Consider the following 17,770-nt stretch of genomic DNA (forward strand, 5'->3'; position numbering starts at 1 on the left):
AAGTGATTAACGTGAGCCGTGGCCTGTGGGCGGTAACAGAACAACAAAGGGGGGTGGGGGGGTGAACGGAAGCAACCGGGGGGGGGGGGGGGGGTCTGAAGCCCCACGGGTTAACATGGAAGCAATAAGGGGGAGGGGGCAGAGCAGAGGCAAAACAGGGAAGAGTGGGGGGGATGAACGTGAAAGTAAAATGGGGTTGGGGGATGGATACAAAAGCAACACAGAGAAGGGGCAAGTAACTCACAGCAATGCCGGGGGAGGGACGTGCATTAGGAAGACAACTCAAAAGCAAATACACTCTCCTTGAGGCCTCAATAGAGAGGATGTGGCGTAACATCCAGAGTTGCCGATTTTGGAACTAGGGAACCAAGTTTGAGTCTCGGCGCCAGCTCTCCCTGTGCCTAAAAAACCCAATGCAGAGCCATGCCTATCGGAAGACGTAAAATAAAATAATGGCAAAGCCCCAAAAACAACAAAAAACAAAATATGTTAAGGAAACAAAATGACAAATGCCGAAACATTTTATGGCAATCGTTGCTGAACTCCAGTCAGGTAAACCTGTACAGTAAGAAAAGCTTACATTTTGAAAACATGGGCAGAAACAAAATTTTAAAAAACAGTGCCCTTAAACAAACCGACAAGCACAAAAGGCCAAGCCTACATGTAATAGGGGCATGTTGCATGGGAGGGGTCGGCACACAAAAAGGCGGGACATATAACCAACATTGACCAAAGAGAAGCAAGCCTTTGCGAAGGACACGCAAAGCAACAAATTAAAAGCGATGGGCAAGTTGTAAGCCCACAGAGTAGATATAGCATGTCTCGAAGAGACAGCACATGCGCTGCCTAGGTGAGTCCTAAAAACCTAGGTGAGGAGGCAGAGGAGGACACCTGAAACTGACAATGAAGCCTTGATGTTACCACATAATAGTCAGGCGATAATGGAGGGGGGGCTATAAACTGTGGAATTGTTACGACAAAATCAGCTGAAGGCACCAGGTAGTGGGGGTGGGCTAGATACCCTAGTCCCTTCCACACAGGAAGTCCCTCTGCATGCTTATGGAGATCAGCAAGTGTTATGAATAGAGAAAGACAACTGTAGGTGCTCCTCCATACTAACTACCCATTTGCAAGGGTAAATTTATACGTTGATCAAATGTACCTATACGTCCAAATGACACCTAATCGTTGCACGATATAGGCACCAAGGGAGAGTCTGGGCTGGTCAACAGGCAGGGGAAACCAGCACTACATCATTATACAGGTGACACATATAAATAATAGGTGGCCTGTCTCTGATCACACCTGTATTAAGCCAGCCGACCCCATATCGATCCCTCAGTTGAGGACACTCACTTAGGGAGGAACTGTATCTCCCATTCTAAATTGAACTGCAGGCACAGAACCAAAAGAGTTAAAATGGGGGCAGGAACAAATCATGCCCGAAATTATTAGTAAAGTGGGTGTACAATTGTTTGGCTTGGATCTCTCTTTAATCTACCTCACCAGTAAATGCGAAGAGGGCTGACAACTTAAGAAAACATGGGAAGGGAGGACAGAGGCATCTAGGCTAGTGTTCTAACTTACGGTGTCACACTGTCCAAATCAGCTAGACAACTTCTCTTTACGGAAACTGTTATGGGGGGACCTTCTAAACACTTGGCTGAAGCAAAGGCCCCAGTGCAGGAGGCTACTTTAGAAACTACCCGAAGGAACTGGTGGTTTTAAGGATGACTGGGGCCACATTTGCAGAAAACACCACTAAACATCTTCTGATATACTCTCTATCAGCGCGGACATTACCTCTTTTCATGTACATTTACAGGAAACTGAAACCAGACTGGCTCAGGTCAAAAAGAAATTGACCAACTTGATTGACTGAGAGCTGGGCCACTAGTTTATGCAAAAAAGATCGAGGAGGTAAAAGACAGACACCATAGAGGCAAACTTAGCTTTTCTGGAATACTCAAAAACCTAGAAGGTAACAATATGATCACCTTTCTAACTCACTTCATTCCAGACATCACAAACATAACATTCAAACTTCCTTGGAGTTGACCGGCCCCTTACAATCACGTCCATACGCATGATGGGGAAAGAAGGGCCATGTCATGTAATCGCCTTCTCATGAACACCGTGACAGCTCCACTTCAGACTTTTCTATTTCAATCATTTTGTTCATTCAAACTCTAGTATTTAATTATTCGCCTTTTCCACCTCTTCTATTTCTTTCATAGAAAGTGTGAAGTTTTAGACGTGTAGAAAGTCTAGAAAAGCCTGCACCATATGGATCTGCCATCTATCGCTATGATAATAGAGTTGAGACATTTACCACCATGATAGTTTATGCAGGTCGTAACACGGTTTTCAAAATAAAACCTAGGATAAGATAACATTTGCAATCAGATACTATAAAATCCAGGTATTGAACCATAGGCAGAGAGAGACTTCGAGCCAGGGCTATCGAGGTAGAGGTCACGCCGGTATACATCATTAGCCTCAGTTGGATGGGACAGTGGCAAAAAGTGGCCTTCAGCCAGTCCCTGTTTATGTTCCAGCCTCATACAAGCTGCTGAGCTGCAATAACTTGCTATTCCATAACGAAAACACTGGTATGCTGTGCAAACTATCTTAAAAACTCGAGAACTGATTTGCTGTTTACTTCTTTAGCTAAAGCTAGCATAGTGCTTAGAAATCGCATGAGGAGGTTATTCTATTTTTATAAAGCATGAACTAGACCCGAGGGTATCAGAGAAAGACCTACCTTGTATGCTGCTCCACCAGGTTGACGCCACAGACCTCTGCTTTCTGCTTGGGGGCACACAGCATCTCTCCTGCTCATTCTCCTCCTGCGAGGACTGCCACACTTCCCAGAAGCCCTACCACTAGGAAGCGCTTACAGGAAGGGGAGACACCCGGTCTTGCTTTAATGGCTTTGAGGGCATACACAACGCGGGACATGCGCGGGCGGCGCCCGGGCCAAGGGCGGGCCCGTTTGAGACCGGGCCCCGCCTCTAACTTCAGCGGTCCTGCAGGTCTGTTTGAAATCCATCTTATGAAGTATTTTTTGGGATACTAACATTTTGGGGTTTCTTGTGTTTGCTACACTTAGCTTGAGATGAATACTCGCGAAGGAAAGAGTAGATTTGCACCTTCGGGGGGAAGCGTCGCAGGGACTCTGGACCAATTTTTAATTAGGGCCAGTTCTGTTCTTGCACATGAGATCGCTCTGACCGAGCGTCGTCTATAATAGATGTTTTACAAACTAAACGCTCATCATTGGGCGCCCTGACATCTGCGAGTACGCCTGAACGCTGCTTGGTCACAGGCTCTGACTTTTGTGGCTTAGTCGGCGTTAATCAGTCTTCACATGCCTTGCTGGATTTATCGGCAATAGTGGAGGCCCCAAATACTGCCCCTGCTGATGATTTGGCCGGTGAAGGTACATCTGCTGGCACCCTAACATGTGCTGCTACAAGGACTGTGCCCAAATCCAAACCTCAAACTAAGGAACCTACAATAACTATGCCGGAGCCAACCATAAAGAGGGGAGGGGCCACAAAGGCAGAAAAGTGCCAAAGTGCAGAAGACCAACAAGAACGGCGGACAGTGATTATGACATCTCCTCTGACCGCAGAACTTTACAGAGCATACATATCAACATTTACAAACAGTCCATAAGGGAAATGAACAAACAAAAAGTACACCTGGTGATAATATATAAACAATGGTGGGATAAAATAGATGGGTGATATAGTCCAGAGGTAGCTATGGTAGATTAGTTCAAAAGTTGGGGGAATTTGCAGTTATTTTCACAAGTAGAGTTATTCAGTTTCAGTATTTTTCTGAAGTTTAGGAATGATTGATTGTGACGTAGATCCTGTGGCAGGGCATTACAAATTCTAGGTGCATTCCCAGAGAAGGAATGGGTGAATGAATATTCTTTCTCAAATTTGGGCGGAATTAGGAGTACATTTTTTGAGCTTCGCAATGTCCTTTTTTGTCCCCCTTTTGATAGTTTGTTTGCGAGGTAGGTTGGGTTTTCCGTGTAGAGTGCTTTGTGGGTTATACACGCCAGTTTTAATACACTTCTTGCTTCAATTGGTAGCCAGCTGAGTTTCTGAAGTGTGGGAATGATGTGTTCATAGAGGCTTTCTCCAGAGCGAAGTATGGCTGTTGTATTGTGTGTAGAGTTCATGGGACTAAGGTGCTTTTTGGGATGCCAGTGACCGTTGTCTCACGGTCTTTAGGTCTTCAGGGGGAATGAAGGGTTTGATTTTTTTCTTTTTAGATATTTCAGTATGTAGAAGGCACTTATTGCTGAGGAATTAATGTGATCTTTCATGCTCTGGTTTTTGTCAAGTGCAATCCCTAGAGCTCTGACAGAGTTTGAGATAGAGAGCTTACAGTTTAGGGCCGTTAGGTTATCAAGCCAGTTTTGATGAGGATAGGACTTTCTTTTTGGTTGGATGAGGAGGAGTTCGGTTTTGATGGGGTTGAGTTTTAATGTGTGCTTGTCAGCCAGGATTGTTCTGTGGGGAAAGTGTTGTTATGGTGCTGGATGTCTTTGGGTGATTAGATCTCCATAACCGTGTTAGCAGTTTTTCTTGCTGATCATTGGCAGTTTCATTGCATTGCTTTTTATATTCTGTGCTGCAATTCATATTTTATGCACTAGGTTAGGATTTTAAAATAAACATTTTAAAATACACGTTCTGTTTCTTTGTGCTGTCTCGTGTTATTCATGAAGGAAAGAGGGCATGAGTTACCCATCAAAAAACATATCAGCCCGCTTTCTACGACACACACACACTCAAGATCATCATGGAAGCGAAGAAACGCAGACCCATTCTCTATAAAGACTTATGAATTTATATCTTATAGGCCTTCTCGCAAGAAACAGTTCAAAAGCATAAAAGATTGCATAGAAGAGACCTTGCCTGAAAAAACTAGGAATTTGACCCGGCTAGCTGAATTCCAAGATAATGCTAATCACTTATGTAAACAAGACTATGGAACATGAGGACTCAGGCCAACTGTAAAACTTTATGGATTTGCTGGGTACTACTGGTATAGACATTGTCCAAAGGCAAGAAACACTGGACTGGCTCCCCAACCTGCCAGAATATGACATGCTCGGAACCACCAACAGAAGAAATTAAATGGCTGGAAGAAGTAACAAGATAATGGTTTACTGGTATTAAATCTAAGCATGAGACTAAGCCTCTCTCGACCATAGACAAATTAATATCACAGTTAAAGCCCACAAGTCCTCCTACACAGCAATATACCTTGGCAGCCATCTTGTACAAAGGATCACACTGCAAGAGGCGCAAATAAACTCTATCTGTTGAACTTATTACAAACGCAATAAACATTTAAAAAATTCTGAAAATGGCATAGGTATGTTCTATTACACAAAGGCCATCAGAGAACAATCACCATATGTTTTTCGCAAAAAAGAGCACCAAGGAATAAACTAACGAACAAAAGCAGAGTAGACATTATACATTCTTTTGAGGGCCTGAATCCAAGGGTACTAAAAACAAGTCTTCCAACAAAGGAAGTACTGAGATGGGGTTCCTTTAAGCTGGAACTGTTTTATGAAACAACCGTTTCATCATCACTTGTAGACTTATCAATGAAGTGTCCCCGGGAGCTCTTACCAACATTCTGACATGGCACCATTGCCCAACTACTCTCACAACATTTCCCCTGATTTTCAGGCTGCATACTAGGTCACAAAGTGTTAACAGACCTTTCCTCACAATATGCTTTGACCTTGCAAATTTCGGTAATGTTCTCAATGCGACTAAGAGCTGCCCCGGATTTTTCCAACCTTGTGTTGGCTTTGCACTTTTCAGATGCCCATTTCCCAAATGCACCAAACAGCTTTATCCCACATCTCGTCTGCGACACCAAGTACTTCAAATACAATCCACAAGCTCCTGATTAAATCTTTAAACTATGCTGTTGCATTTGGGCTGGGAAAATTGAGTTGAAGCAGCTAAAGAGAAACCACATGGCTTGTGGCAGAATTAATAAGTGATATGCTGACCTGTAATCCAACCTGGTGAACCACTTTGCTTGACCACTACGTGATAAATACTCTCTTGGGAAGGGGAAAATCCTCAACTAACAAGGTTTCATTAATTTGCCTAAGATATTCACAGACAGGCAACTCACTAGATTTCTTATGTGCCAACATGAGGTGAGATAACCATAATGTAGCATCAACAGCCTTGGTCACTCCCCTTTAATTAGCATTTGGTCTTTGAAGAGCTTCACGTCCACTAAGTGGCACATCCAAAACTTGAGCTTAAGTGGTACACAATCATTTTTATTCAATGGTGCCCGAAGAAATACTGTACACACTTTTGAATATCTCACACCATGTCTCCACTTTATTATTCTCTGCTACTAGCACTAGCACTTTCTCAGCCCGTTTTTAAGATCACCTTATAATCTGCTTGGTGACACTGCCTCAAAACATTCAACCCCTTTTTATCCACATAAGCTCTGCCTCCCATGACGCAATCCTTAAAGGATATATTAGCCCAAAATAACCAGTTGTGTTAGTTCTGCTACCCGCAAAAGCTACTATAGTAACATCTGATGGTGATAAAATCGTGTGCTTTGAATAATGCTCATTATCTTCGCCCCAGAATCTATCAATTAATCACCAGGGAACTTATTTATTAGTACTTGAGTGTGGGAAATCAGTACATTTACTGGAAGTCTCCAACACTCAAGTGTGCTTGATATCCACAACCAAAATAATTTCTTCCAATTTGTTTACAGATGCTTCCTAAGTATTGTCACACACTCTCATGATCTTCCTCAACATACCTCTGCACACCTTGCTGAAGTGTCTCATTTTTTCCCACATCTGTACACACCATACCGCCCAAACCTCAGGGTAATTCCAGTAACTAGATATGGGTGAAAGTGAACTACATTTGAAGCAGATGACTGCCGAGCACATTACTGCCTGGAAAATGTGCTGGGGATCAAATACTGCAACCTATTCTTGAGCTGAATGAAATGCTCTGACTGAATATATCGGATAACATGTGCAGTTTCAGAGTGTGCCCTCATTTGTTAACGGTCTAGCGCTTATAAGGACATGGTGTGGAGGAGACACCAATATAAGCACGGCTCTTAAATTAATCATTTTGCAGTTGTTTAGAAACTGTTTGGGCCCTTTTAATGCTGAATGTGATGCAAGACCTATATCGATGGTAGAATTGTTGGATGGCAATAGCTGCTTTTGAGCATTTTTTTTAAACATCTTGCAACAAACTAATAACTTATCAATCATGAATTGAAAGCCTCTAAATTGCAATTCTTAGAAAACAGTTTAAGTGCTGTAACAAAGCCCTCACTGGTTCACTGGCCCCTTGTAAAAAAAAAAAATTGTATTGCAGTAGACTACCAAGCTCTATTCCCTTTCAAAATACTTGCTTGAATAGGTATTTCAAACACCTCTATAAAGCTCCTCTAATCAAACGTGATCCTTCCTACTTCTAAATGCCAGCGATGTGCGACGGACCCCTCAGACTTCTTTCACACGATCTGGTCTTGCACTTTTCTCACCAGATACTGGTCAGCAATAATGACAGAACATAGCGATATACTAGGTCGGACAGTCCCCTTGCCCTTCTCCTAGGGGTAATGGAGGGTTTGGATGGCTCCTGAGCCGATATACTGTTCCTAGGGGTGGCCACCATGGTGGCTAAAAGAGACATTGCAGCTGCCTGAAAAGACCCTGCCTCCACATCCATCTCAAAATGGCGGAAAGAAGTGGACTGGTGTGCCATACAAGAGAAACCAGTGTACGAGGCAAGAGGTTGTCCTGCCAAATATAGGCGCATATGGGACAAATGGCTGGGTTTGGTGAACTGAAGATATGCGGGCGAAAATGGGTAACCTGAGTATGCATTATGTGATTAATTTGACCATGTGAACGTTGGGTGGTAATAATGATAAGAAATAATAATAATGAGCTTATAAAGCTCATGGTTACACTGAACTACTGTGTCCCCGCGCTGCGGCCCTTAACCTCATCTTGTGTGGTACCCTCAGAGTCTTGTTAGCAGGAGCCCCTTATGTTCGAAAAAGCCAAGTCTTTAGCTTTTTCTAGAGAAATAAATAACGATGTTATATGCCACTGTGTAGCATTGTTGTGTATTATTGTCTGAAAACCAATCATATGGATTTAAAAAAAGAATACGTATACATATATATATATATATATCTCAAACTTGAGCTTGAAAAACAAAGCGTGCCGCCAAATTGGAACTGATCTATGTCCAACCATAGTGAAGAAGTCAAGTGTCGGGCAAATCCTGAAATACAGACATAAAACTGAATGCACAGTTCACTCACCCAGAGGTACTACTGAACTCTATCAGCTACATGTATTCGAAACACATCCAACATTATGACATTCTGAAAAATACATAGGTATGTTCTGTGATGCAAAGGCCACCACAGAAAATTTCCGTCACCATACTACTTTTCAGAATTTTGGCTGAAGGTACAATTACTGGTTAAAGTTTCTTTACAGGCTCCAGTTTTAGGACCGTAGAAGTAATGAAAGGAAAATGTTTAAAATTGTAAAACATGTAACAAAGAAAACAGTTATTTTACAGTAACTTCATACTTGAGTATTTAGACATGGGTAAGGAGAAAAGTACAATTTTAAAGTATCTTTACCATGTGTATGTTTTTTTTTAATTTACAGGTAAGATGGTGAAGTTTCTGTTTCACATTCATTTAATAGAAAGTAAGAAATGAATTAAAAAAATTAAAAGTAGAAGAATTATTTCTTATAATTTCATTTCTCGAAGTACAAAGTTATACGCCATATAAAACTATGTTGGGATTTTAATAAACTTTACAGCAAGACTGTTTTACTAGGAAAGCATTAGGGCAACAACAGGCCTACAGGCAATGAATGGAAGTTTCACAGACTCACAAAAATTCACTACATAAGAAAATAAAATTTCTATTGCATAAAGGCATATGATAACTAATTGTGGGAGACTTTAGGAGTTGTGGCATAAGAGAGATAACAATCAACAGGAGTGCTCGCTGGTATGGAATTATGTAAGGTTAGTTATTAAGTAAAAAACTAGCTTTAAAGCAAAAGAGACTTGTTCAAGAGTAAGAAGACTTACAGTTTGGCTACTTTGCTTCGGTGACATGGGCGTGGGGGTAAGAGATTTGGCTGATTACTTCTGGATAAGGTGTTCGCTGACTTGGTGCTCAGTGCCCAGGCCCTGTGAAGAAAATATTGCTTTAGTTTTAGAGAGGTATGGCTGGATTTATTCCCAGACTTAATATTCAACAGTATCAGAGATACTTTACTGCAACTAAACTTTATGACACAAAGACCATCAGTTTCAGCAACAGTGTAAGTGTGATAATCAGCACCAACAAGCATTATCCTCTCCCACAGCCAAAGGTAGTACTTGGAATGTTGGTGATAAGGGGGTAAGGAAAATAGACTGCACCGTGCTTATCAGATATTGTAATGTGTACTGCTCTGGCTGATATAACTCTCGCTCCACTGGAGAAAAATAGGCAAAAGGCGGCATAAATTCCTTTTCACATGCTATGCAGCTGAGACAGGTTTTCAAGAGGTGACAGCAGGTATTCCGTTGGATATGGTTCATTTGATTTATAGTGAGATTCTGCCTGCTCTAGAGGACCCCGTTTGCACCTGATCAAATCAAACCTCGCTATGTCCAAGCAGGCCATAGGATGTGCCAAACATCTTCTCAACCCCCTAGGAAAGAAGATTTTGGCACTGGGCCGAGCTCTCAACTGCAGTAAGGAGATATCCAAATCATTTGATATGGAATCTCTGTCTATACTTGAACCAGATGTTGAACTTCGTCTCGGACTTTAATAATGCACAACTATGATCACAATGTATTCTCTTCTCATATGTCTTACAAAGAATATTTTTTTTAAAACATGGCTTCCATTCCTGGGAGAACCCTCACCTATGACCCATTAAATAATACCCTGTTTACTGTACTCTTCAGCTCTTGCTCTAAAACGCCAAGAAAACAGAAAAAGATGACTAGAACTCTGAGGGAGGCACAGAATTCTATATTGCTTATTTTAGAGCTTAGGGTAAAACACACCAAATAGAGCTACTGAATGTATAACATGAAACAAACCCCCCCCCCAAAAGATAGGGAACAGGGCCACAGCAGCTGCCTTTGACATTGACAGTCCAGCCTCTGAAAATCCCGACCACATTAGTGAATAAAATATAACTTGACGTTAATTGATAATGAAGTTCTGATTACTAAGATAGAGCCAGAGAACTGGAGGAAAAGCAACATAACATGCCAATCAAACAAGCAGCCGAAATGACTCTGGTAGGAAGTTCTTACTCCAACAAGATGAAAAAATATCAAACTGCATAGCACTTTATTACGACAACTCCAAACATAACTTGTGTAAAATTATCAGAACAAAACCCCCCATCATGCAGAGACATCAGTACTTTGTTGGAGTTAGGGACCAACTTTTCTTCAAAATGAGAAAAGTATGGGGTCATAAGCAATACTAATCTCCTACTTACAGGATTGCATATAGATTCAAACATTCTGCAGCAATGTCATTTGTCAAGTGTTCACTGTGTGCCATCGAATTCAAGATGCAGTCGTGGATGTCTGTTAAACCCTCCAAAAAACGTTTTCCTTTTTTCTCCAAGGTTCAAGAAGTCCTTCAATCAATCAACTCGGACTTATAAGACGCGACTATTCATCCGCGAGTGTATCCAGATGCTAGCTCCTTGCTGGGATCAGTTGAAGAGCCAGGTCTTGAGTCCCTTTCTGAATTCCAGGAGAGAAAAAGATGTTCGGAGGTGAATGGAGAAGGTTAATCCAGGACTTGGCGGCAAGGTAGAGGAAGGAAAGCCCTTCACTGTAGCTCCGGCCGATGTGGGGAGTATGAGCAAGGGCATCAGAGCGCAAGTGTCGGAAGAAGTTCAGGCGACAGTTGATGTATGCTCGACCTTGGTTGTGTTTGGGCTAGTAGGCATGTATCATCATCTTGAATTGGAATCTTTTCTGGTTGGGGAACCAGTGGAGGGCCCTGAGGTGGGGGGCGATGTGGATCTGGTTGGTGAGGTCGAGTTTGAGTCTGGCAGCTGAGTTTTGAATCATCTGGAGTCTACTCATGAGTTTTCTGGATAGAGAGCGTTGGTGTAGTCCAGCCGTTTGGTGACTAAGGTTTGAGTGACAGTTCTCCTAGTGATGATGGGGTGCCATCTGAAGATCTTTCAGCGCAAGTGGAGGGTGTGGAAGCTGAGTTTGCTATCCAGAATGATGCTAAGGTTGAGGGTGTGGTCTGTCAGCATGGGTCCGAATTCGGAAGGCCACTAGATGACGTTCCACAGGTGGGTATTGTTCCCAAAAATCAGCACTTCCGTCTTGTCTGTGTTGAACTCTGGCAGTGGTTCTTAGTCCAGTCGGCGACACATGTCATGCAGTTGTGGAAGCTGGCCCTAGTGGTGGAGGGGTCTTCTGGGAGCGAGAGGATATCTGGGTGTCGTTTGGTAGGATATGATGTTGATGCCATGGGTTCTGAAAATGTTTGCCTGGGGCATCATGTAAGTGGTGAATAGAGTGACCTTAAGGGACGCCACAGATGGTGCTCTTAGGATCCGAAGTGAAGGGCGGTAGACGGATTCTCTGGGTTCCACCGGTGAGGAAGGATGAGATCCACTTGAGGCCATCTCCCTAGATCCTGATGTGCTGAAGTCTCCTGATGAGGGTGTGGTGGGATATGGTGTCAAATGCTGCTGTGAGGTCGAGGAGGACCACGGTTGCAGCTTCCCTATGGCCAAGGAGGGTCCTGATGTTGATGGTGGCAGCAATCAGGGTGGTCTTGGTGATGTAGTTGGAGCGAAAGCCGGATTGGGAGGTGCCTTTCAGGTAGTTTCTCTCAGGTGTTGGGTTAGTTAGCAGTTGATGGCCTTCTAGAGAACTTTAGCAGGGAAGGAAAGCAGAGAGATGGGCATGGAAGTTCTTCAGTTTGCTGGGGTCATCAAGGGTTTCTTCAGTAGGGGTCTGATCTCTGCGTATTACCAGCGGTGGATAAAGGTAACCCTCAAAGTGCTCTTAAGTCACTGAATACTGTCCTACATGCAGCGTCCAGGCTTGTGCCATCTACCAAAAAATTTAACATCACACCTATCCTTGCTAATTTTCAATGGCTTTTTGTCAACTCCAGAATAAAGTTCAAGATGGGCTGTGTTGTCTACAAAGCTGTCAACCTCAGCTACCTGCCCCATCTTGCCACCATGCTTGAAGAGTCAGGTGAATCCAAAGAAGCAAGAATAATCTACTTGAGTCACCCTCCTTCAAAATGTTCAATACCCAGCAACCTTCCCAGGTGTTGTCTAGATTTTGTGGAACTCGTTACCCGTGGACTTAAGAATTAATCCCACTAAGAAGTCCTTCTGCAAGCACCTGAAAACTCATCACTTTGGACTATATTTGTCAGTCTAAGGAAAAAAGTCTACCATTTGATTCTGTTTCTCCTTCTGTCTGTCCAGCCAGCTCCTCGTACTATTGATTATAGCTCTTAATTTAAATCAATCCTGTGGCAAACACCATTTTGCTGTTTCTCTTTTTTACAAATTCATGTAGGCCTTACATCACTGTTGTTCTGCGTAAAGCTGTATCTCCGGCTCATCCATACACCAACCATCTCTTTCCAAGGCGAGTTTTATTTAAAGGGTAGGGGTACAAAGATCCTGCTGTACTGAAAACATCTACCATTCAAAGACTGCATGCTTCTCCCAGCCTGGGGATAAGAATTGCTCCACAGATCTAGCAAATGCAAGCACTCAGGACAATGAAGCACTGAGGATACAGAGGTGGCATACTACAACCCATTAAAAATCAAGAACAAGCAGCCTTGTAGAACCAAACAGAAGCTCAGTATTTCTGCGAGGCCAGTGAGAGGGATAGGAGAGTGCTCTGCAACCAAATTCAAAATAGCTTGAGTAATACTGCATTTACCTATACAGCTGTACTTGTGACTTCCATGTTGTAAACATTGTAAAGGTGAGATATTTGTCTCATAATTATTCCTAAAGTGATTTCCAGGTATGTCTCATATATATAGCACGTCTTGATTCTTCTTATGTTTGCGTTATATATCATTTTAATTCTGGATGATAATGCTACAGTAATTTGCAAGCTCTGAATGTAGCACGTCGGTGTTGGATTTAACAAACTACCTTTAGCAATCAGTGCTAAATATCGGTCGTGCAGTATTTTTAGATTTGATAAAGTGATAATAAATTATGATCTTAAACGATAACTTTAATTATGCAGAGAATTAAATGAGTTTATGTAATTTTGGAAGCTGTGCTGCAGTCTACACACAGAAGTGCCGTTGTCTCTAAAGACAATTAGTGCATTGACTCGAGGTAGTATAAACTGGGCCTATAAGTGAAATCAACACCGGTTTTGATTTTGATTGGCAAGTCCATATTTATATTATTGAATAGTCACCTGGATTTCAACTCGTTTATCAGTTTTTAGCTAGAAACAGCGGACTACCATCAAACTTTTCTTTATAAACCTGTTCGAAGATCAATGGAAGAAAAAGGAACAGGCACTGGAAAAGCCAATAGGTCTCATCAATGCAAAAGCCATTAGCTTTGCCAATGCGTTTTAGCTGTGTTGTACAGCAGCATGGCTAAAAGTTAGTAAAAAATTATTATGAGGCAGCCAGAGTGGGCCACATCAAACTGTTTTTTTACTGGCAGGAGGAAGAGGCAAGCAACAACAGGGGAGTGGGTTGGGGCAAGCAACGAAGAGGAGAGAGGCAGGGGGAAGGGGTTGAGAAACAATGCAGGAGCGGAGGTTGATGTGGCAAGCAACAATGATAGGGCAACAACTAGTGGGAGAAGGGAAGAAAGATGGGAAGGAGAAGGACTGCAAGCATATTCACACTTTTGGAGTCCTAGACTTAAAAGAAAAAAGTGGGGAATGGAAGCAGTAGTTGGGCCATGCTTCAAAAGAGGGACGAACAAATGAAGAGGAAGTAAAGCTGGCAAGGACTAACCAAAGAGAAGCATTGAAATAAGAGTGACAATAAAACCGACCAATGGTGAGCATGGGCAAAAATGTCTACAAAGAAACGGCATATGCTCTTTCTCAAGCAAGACCTAAAAAGGCTGGCAAACCACGCTGCATCTATAACAATCTTTTTCAAGAGTTACTATTCCCCCCAGTCCCCTATTAGCTGTGGTGGGTGCCTCCTTTTTATCTGATATCTATAACAATCAGCAATCCCGTGTGTCAAGATTTGTGCCTTGGCATGGGTGTCAGATTTCTGCACATACTCAGTAGGTCATCAGGAGAAACAATGATGCACCATGCCTGTTATCTTGATCAAGAGAAAACCCTATATAAAACAGTTACAGTTTAAATAAAGAAATCCTATATAAAATACGTGTAATACCAGAAGAACAAGAGGAGACCGCTGTAAATGCTGGTTGTATGATATTACACACCCCATCTTCAATAGAGGCAATGGAAACATAGTTTATTCATGGCGCATTCACACTTCCATCTTGATGCTTATGTGCACATGTTGTAAGGTAGCGAATAACCTACTGCACATGGGCTTATTACACGTGAATGATCGCTGCAAAAAATACAGGAAACTACTAAAATATCGTACTCAGGGGTTGAACACGTGATCTGCGGGGTGCATGGAATGCTCTTCACAAGGCACATTAACCGTTTAAAATGTTTCCTTCGTCCATCTGATTACACACATAACTCTGTAGCAAGTACATTAACCACCCTAGCTATATGTTCAGTATTTTATCATGCAGATCGCTGAGCAGTGTCTTACACTAATTAAGTCATCTTGGCAGCAGATGCATTCGGGCTAGGGAAACAAATGATTAGATACTTCAGGGCGTAATGATCCGATTATGGTGCTACCGAGAAGCGCCCCAACCTCTCCTTTAAAAGTATTGCGGCGCTGCTCACAAGTGCTGGTACTTTCCCTTTTAAAGAAGTGGAGATAGCCAGTATCTGAACATTTAAAGCACTGCCTTCAAAAGAAAGGCAAAATCTACGACAGCACCAAGCGAAATGTAAAAAAAAATATATATCACCCTCTTTGGTCAAATATTATGGAAACAGTCTCCTAAAACATGATGAATTTTTCTCATGTGCCACCAAGCTAGCTCATCTCTACATACCAAGCTTCGCAATTTATATGGGAAACAAACAACGACGGCCTTACCTTCCGCCATAGGCTCTTAGAAATACGAATGATTATGCTGCGCTTCCTACTTCAGCCAACTTCAATAAATGAAGACTAGCGGAAGGTAATTGAAACTAGCTAGGTTTTCAGTTAGTGACATGCCAAAGAGGCGGTGCTAGGAAGAGCTTCGGGCTGTGCTTCCCCGTAAATCGTACGATTGGTTGGGGAAAAGTGGCCCGCCCAGATGTAAAAAGCCCCGCCCATCCCGGAACGAATTCGCACCAACAGCAACATCGGAAACAACCGTCCAGCTGCACCGGAAGGCTTTGCTGAAGCGGCGCGTGAGCCGGCGCTCCAGGGGTGTTTACCGGTGTACCCGGTTGGGTATTTACAAGCACCACTCAGTGCTGGTTATTGTGGAAAGCTGATAGGAGTGCATTAACAGCATTATGGTTCTTAAATTGAACTTTATACGACATCATCGGTATTCGTTGTCAACATGGCCTTTCTGTTTTTGTTAAATTATCAGTCGGGCTATTTAGGGTAGCTGCAAAACATTTTAAACAGTTTTTTCGTACATTTAATGTTTAAAGTGTTAGGAGATCGTCGAATACACTGTTCTTCGTTGTATGAATATCATTATTGGTAGTATTCAAATATTCACAATTAACACCCTCACCCCAGCTGTGCGAGCATCTCGTGACCCTCCCGCAATTTGCGACTCTGAAAATGACATGTACAACAGTGTCAGTGCCACTGTTAGCGATTCTCCGTGGGGTTGCAAATTGCATGCCTCATCAATATTCATGAGGCACTCGTAATTTGCGACCCCATTGAGAATGGCTGGCCTCCTAGGTATGGTGGCCTGCTGGTTTTGGGAACATTATTGGTTGACACGAGCAGACACAAGCGTGATTCTTTGCCCCAGCTCGTGACTGACTCGCGTCATGTTAAGAATGTTATGTTTTAAGAGATGTGGAATCTTGCTGGGATTGTTGTGATGGGAGGTTGATTATTACTGACTGGATTTCATTACGAGCAGACAAGTGATTAAACCCCGTTGCTCTTTTCTACGTTGCCGTGTCCTTCCTTTCCTGACCTCTGGACTTCCAACACTGGCGACGAGGATGGGATTAGTTTCACCGCAATCTTAATTTTTAAGGAATTCATTTTAATGATAACTTTTTTTTTTTTAATGGCTCGTCTCGGATCACTAAACGAGTGAGGACCCCTTTATCTGTGGAGATCATCGTACGTGAGGATTTCTCATTTCTTTGTATGGATTGCCTTCTCTATTATTTTTTTTTATTATTTAAAGAGAGGAAATCTTACTGCATCTTTTGACTGGCCAGGAGTTCTAACTATTTTGTCAAATCTTCTTGGAACTCCGAATGAGTCACAAATTTGCTAGCATTCGCAACAAGAATTTGCAATTCTATTAAGGACACGGAGGCGAGGATTATGCTTCTCAATCTTTATTGAAGCTCACAGCAGCCAATGAAAATGCTTGCTTTTCATTCTTTAAACGTTAAACAACTACACATCCCATCATGAATAGCACATAGGCACGCCCCCTTAGTCCATAAGAGGCCTCTGTCTGCCGCCATCTTCCTCTTTCTTTAAGGCGAACAGCTCCAACAACAACTTGGATAACTTGGTAACTCCTCCAACGTGGAAGAACATAAACTTTTCAGGCGTAATATCCAGGCAGTCGTCGACGTTCAGTCGTTTTTCTTATCTGAACCTGCAATAAAGGATATGAGACCGTAACCACCATAACCACTGGGTGGGCAAGCATTTATACATAACATGCCGGGTGGGATAATCCTCGCCTCCGTGTCCTTAATAGAATTGCAAATTCTTGTCGCGAATGCTAGCAAATTTGTGATTCTATTGCAGGACTGGAGGCTTCAGATTATGCTTGTTTAACGCTTATTAAAAACAACAGAGGTAATATCCCCCACCGGCTTATAATAATACGTTTAGAAGGTCGATTCTGATGACCAATCTGCGCTACGCATGATATCTTGTATACTGGAACCCAACCTAAATGACTTTGACGCCATGGCTCCTCTGACTGAATGAGCACCAAAAATGGTGATATCCACACCAGCTTCCTTCATGACATAACGAAGCCATCTGGTAATGGTGGCAGCTGCCACCGCTTTAAAAGGCTTTTGTATGGCAATCAATAATTGAGAACAGCCCTGCGGCCTATTAGCCGCTGTACATTCCTCATAAGTTTTCAAACATTTAACAACACATAACTTGTCATTCTTTTGAAAAGCATTATATGAAATATGACGAGATAATGTCTTGGTGCGTCCTGAAATGGAAAAAGAAACTCCTTCAGGAGTAAATACTCTACCTGTAATCTCCAGCGCCCGCACGTCCGACGACCTCCTGCATGCCGAGAGGCAGAGTAACATGGCTAGCTTAGCTGACAACTGCTTCCTGGATAAAAGAGAGTTTACCGGCCATTTGTTAAATAACTCTAAAACCAAAG

The 17,770-nt window shown here is 42.5% G+C and overlaps 1 protein-coding gene across 1 annotated transcript in view; it reads right to left on the reverse strand.

Annotated features, from left to right (window-relative positions):
• The window catches only part of C1GALT1 (core 1 synthase, glycoprotein-N-acetylgalactosamine 3-beta-galactosyltransferase 1), a 152,037-nt gene extending 136,547 nt beyond the window's left edge, over positions 1 to 15,490 (reverse strand). The window contains exons 1-2 of the mRNA XM_078663719.1: positions 15,304 to 15,490; positions 9,183 to 9,284 (exon numbers count right to left, since the gene is read on the reverse strand). The gene's annotated coding sequence lies outside the window, so the exon portion shown is untranslated. The remainder of the gene's footprint in view (positions 1 to 9,182; positions 9,285 to 15,303) is intronic.
• Positions 15,491 to 17,770: the final 2,280 nt, after the last annotated feature.

Source organism: Lissotriton helveticus, chromosome 10, assembly GCF_964261635.1.
Source record: "Lissotriton helveticus chromosome 10, aLisHel1.1, whole genome shotgun sequence".
NCBI lineage: Eukaryota > Metazoa > Chordata > Amphibia > Caudata > Salamandridae > Lissotriton > Lissotriton helveticus.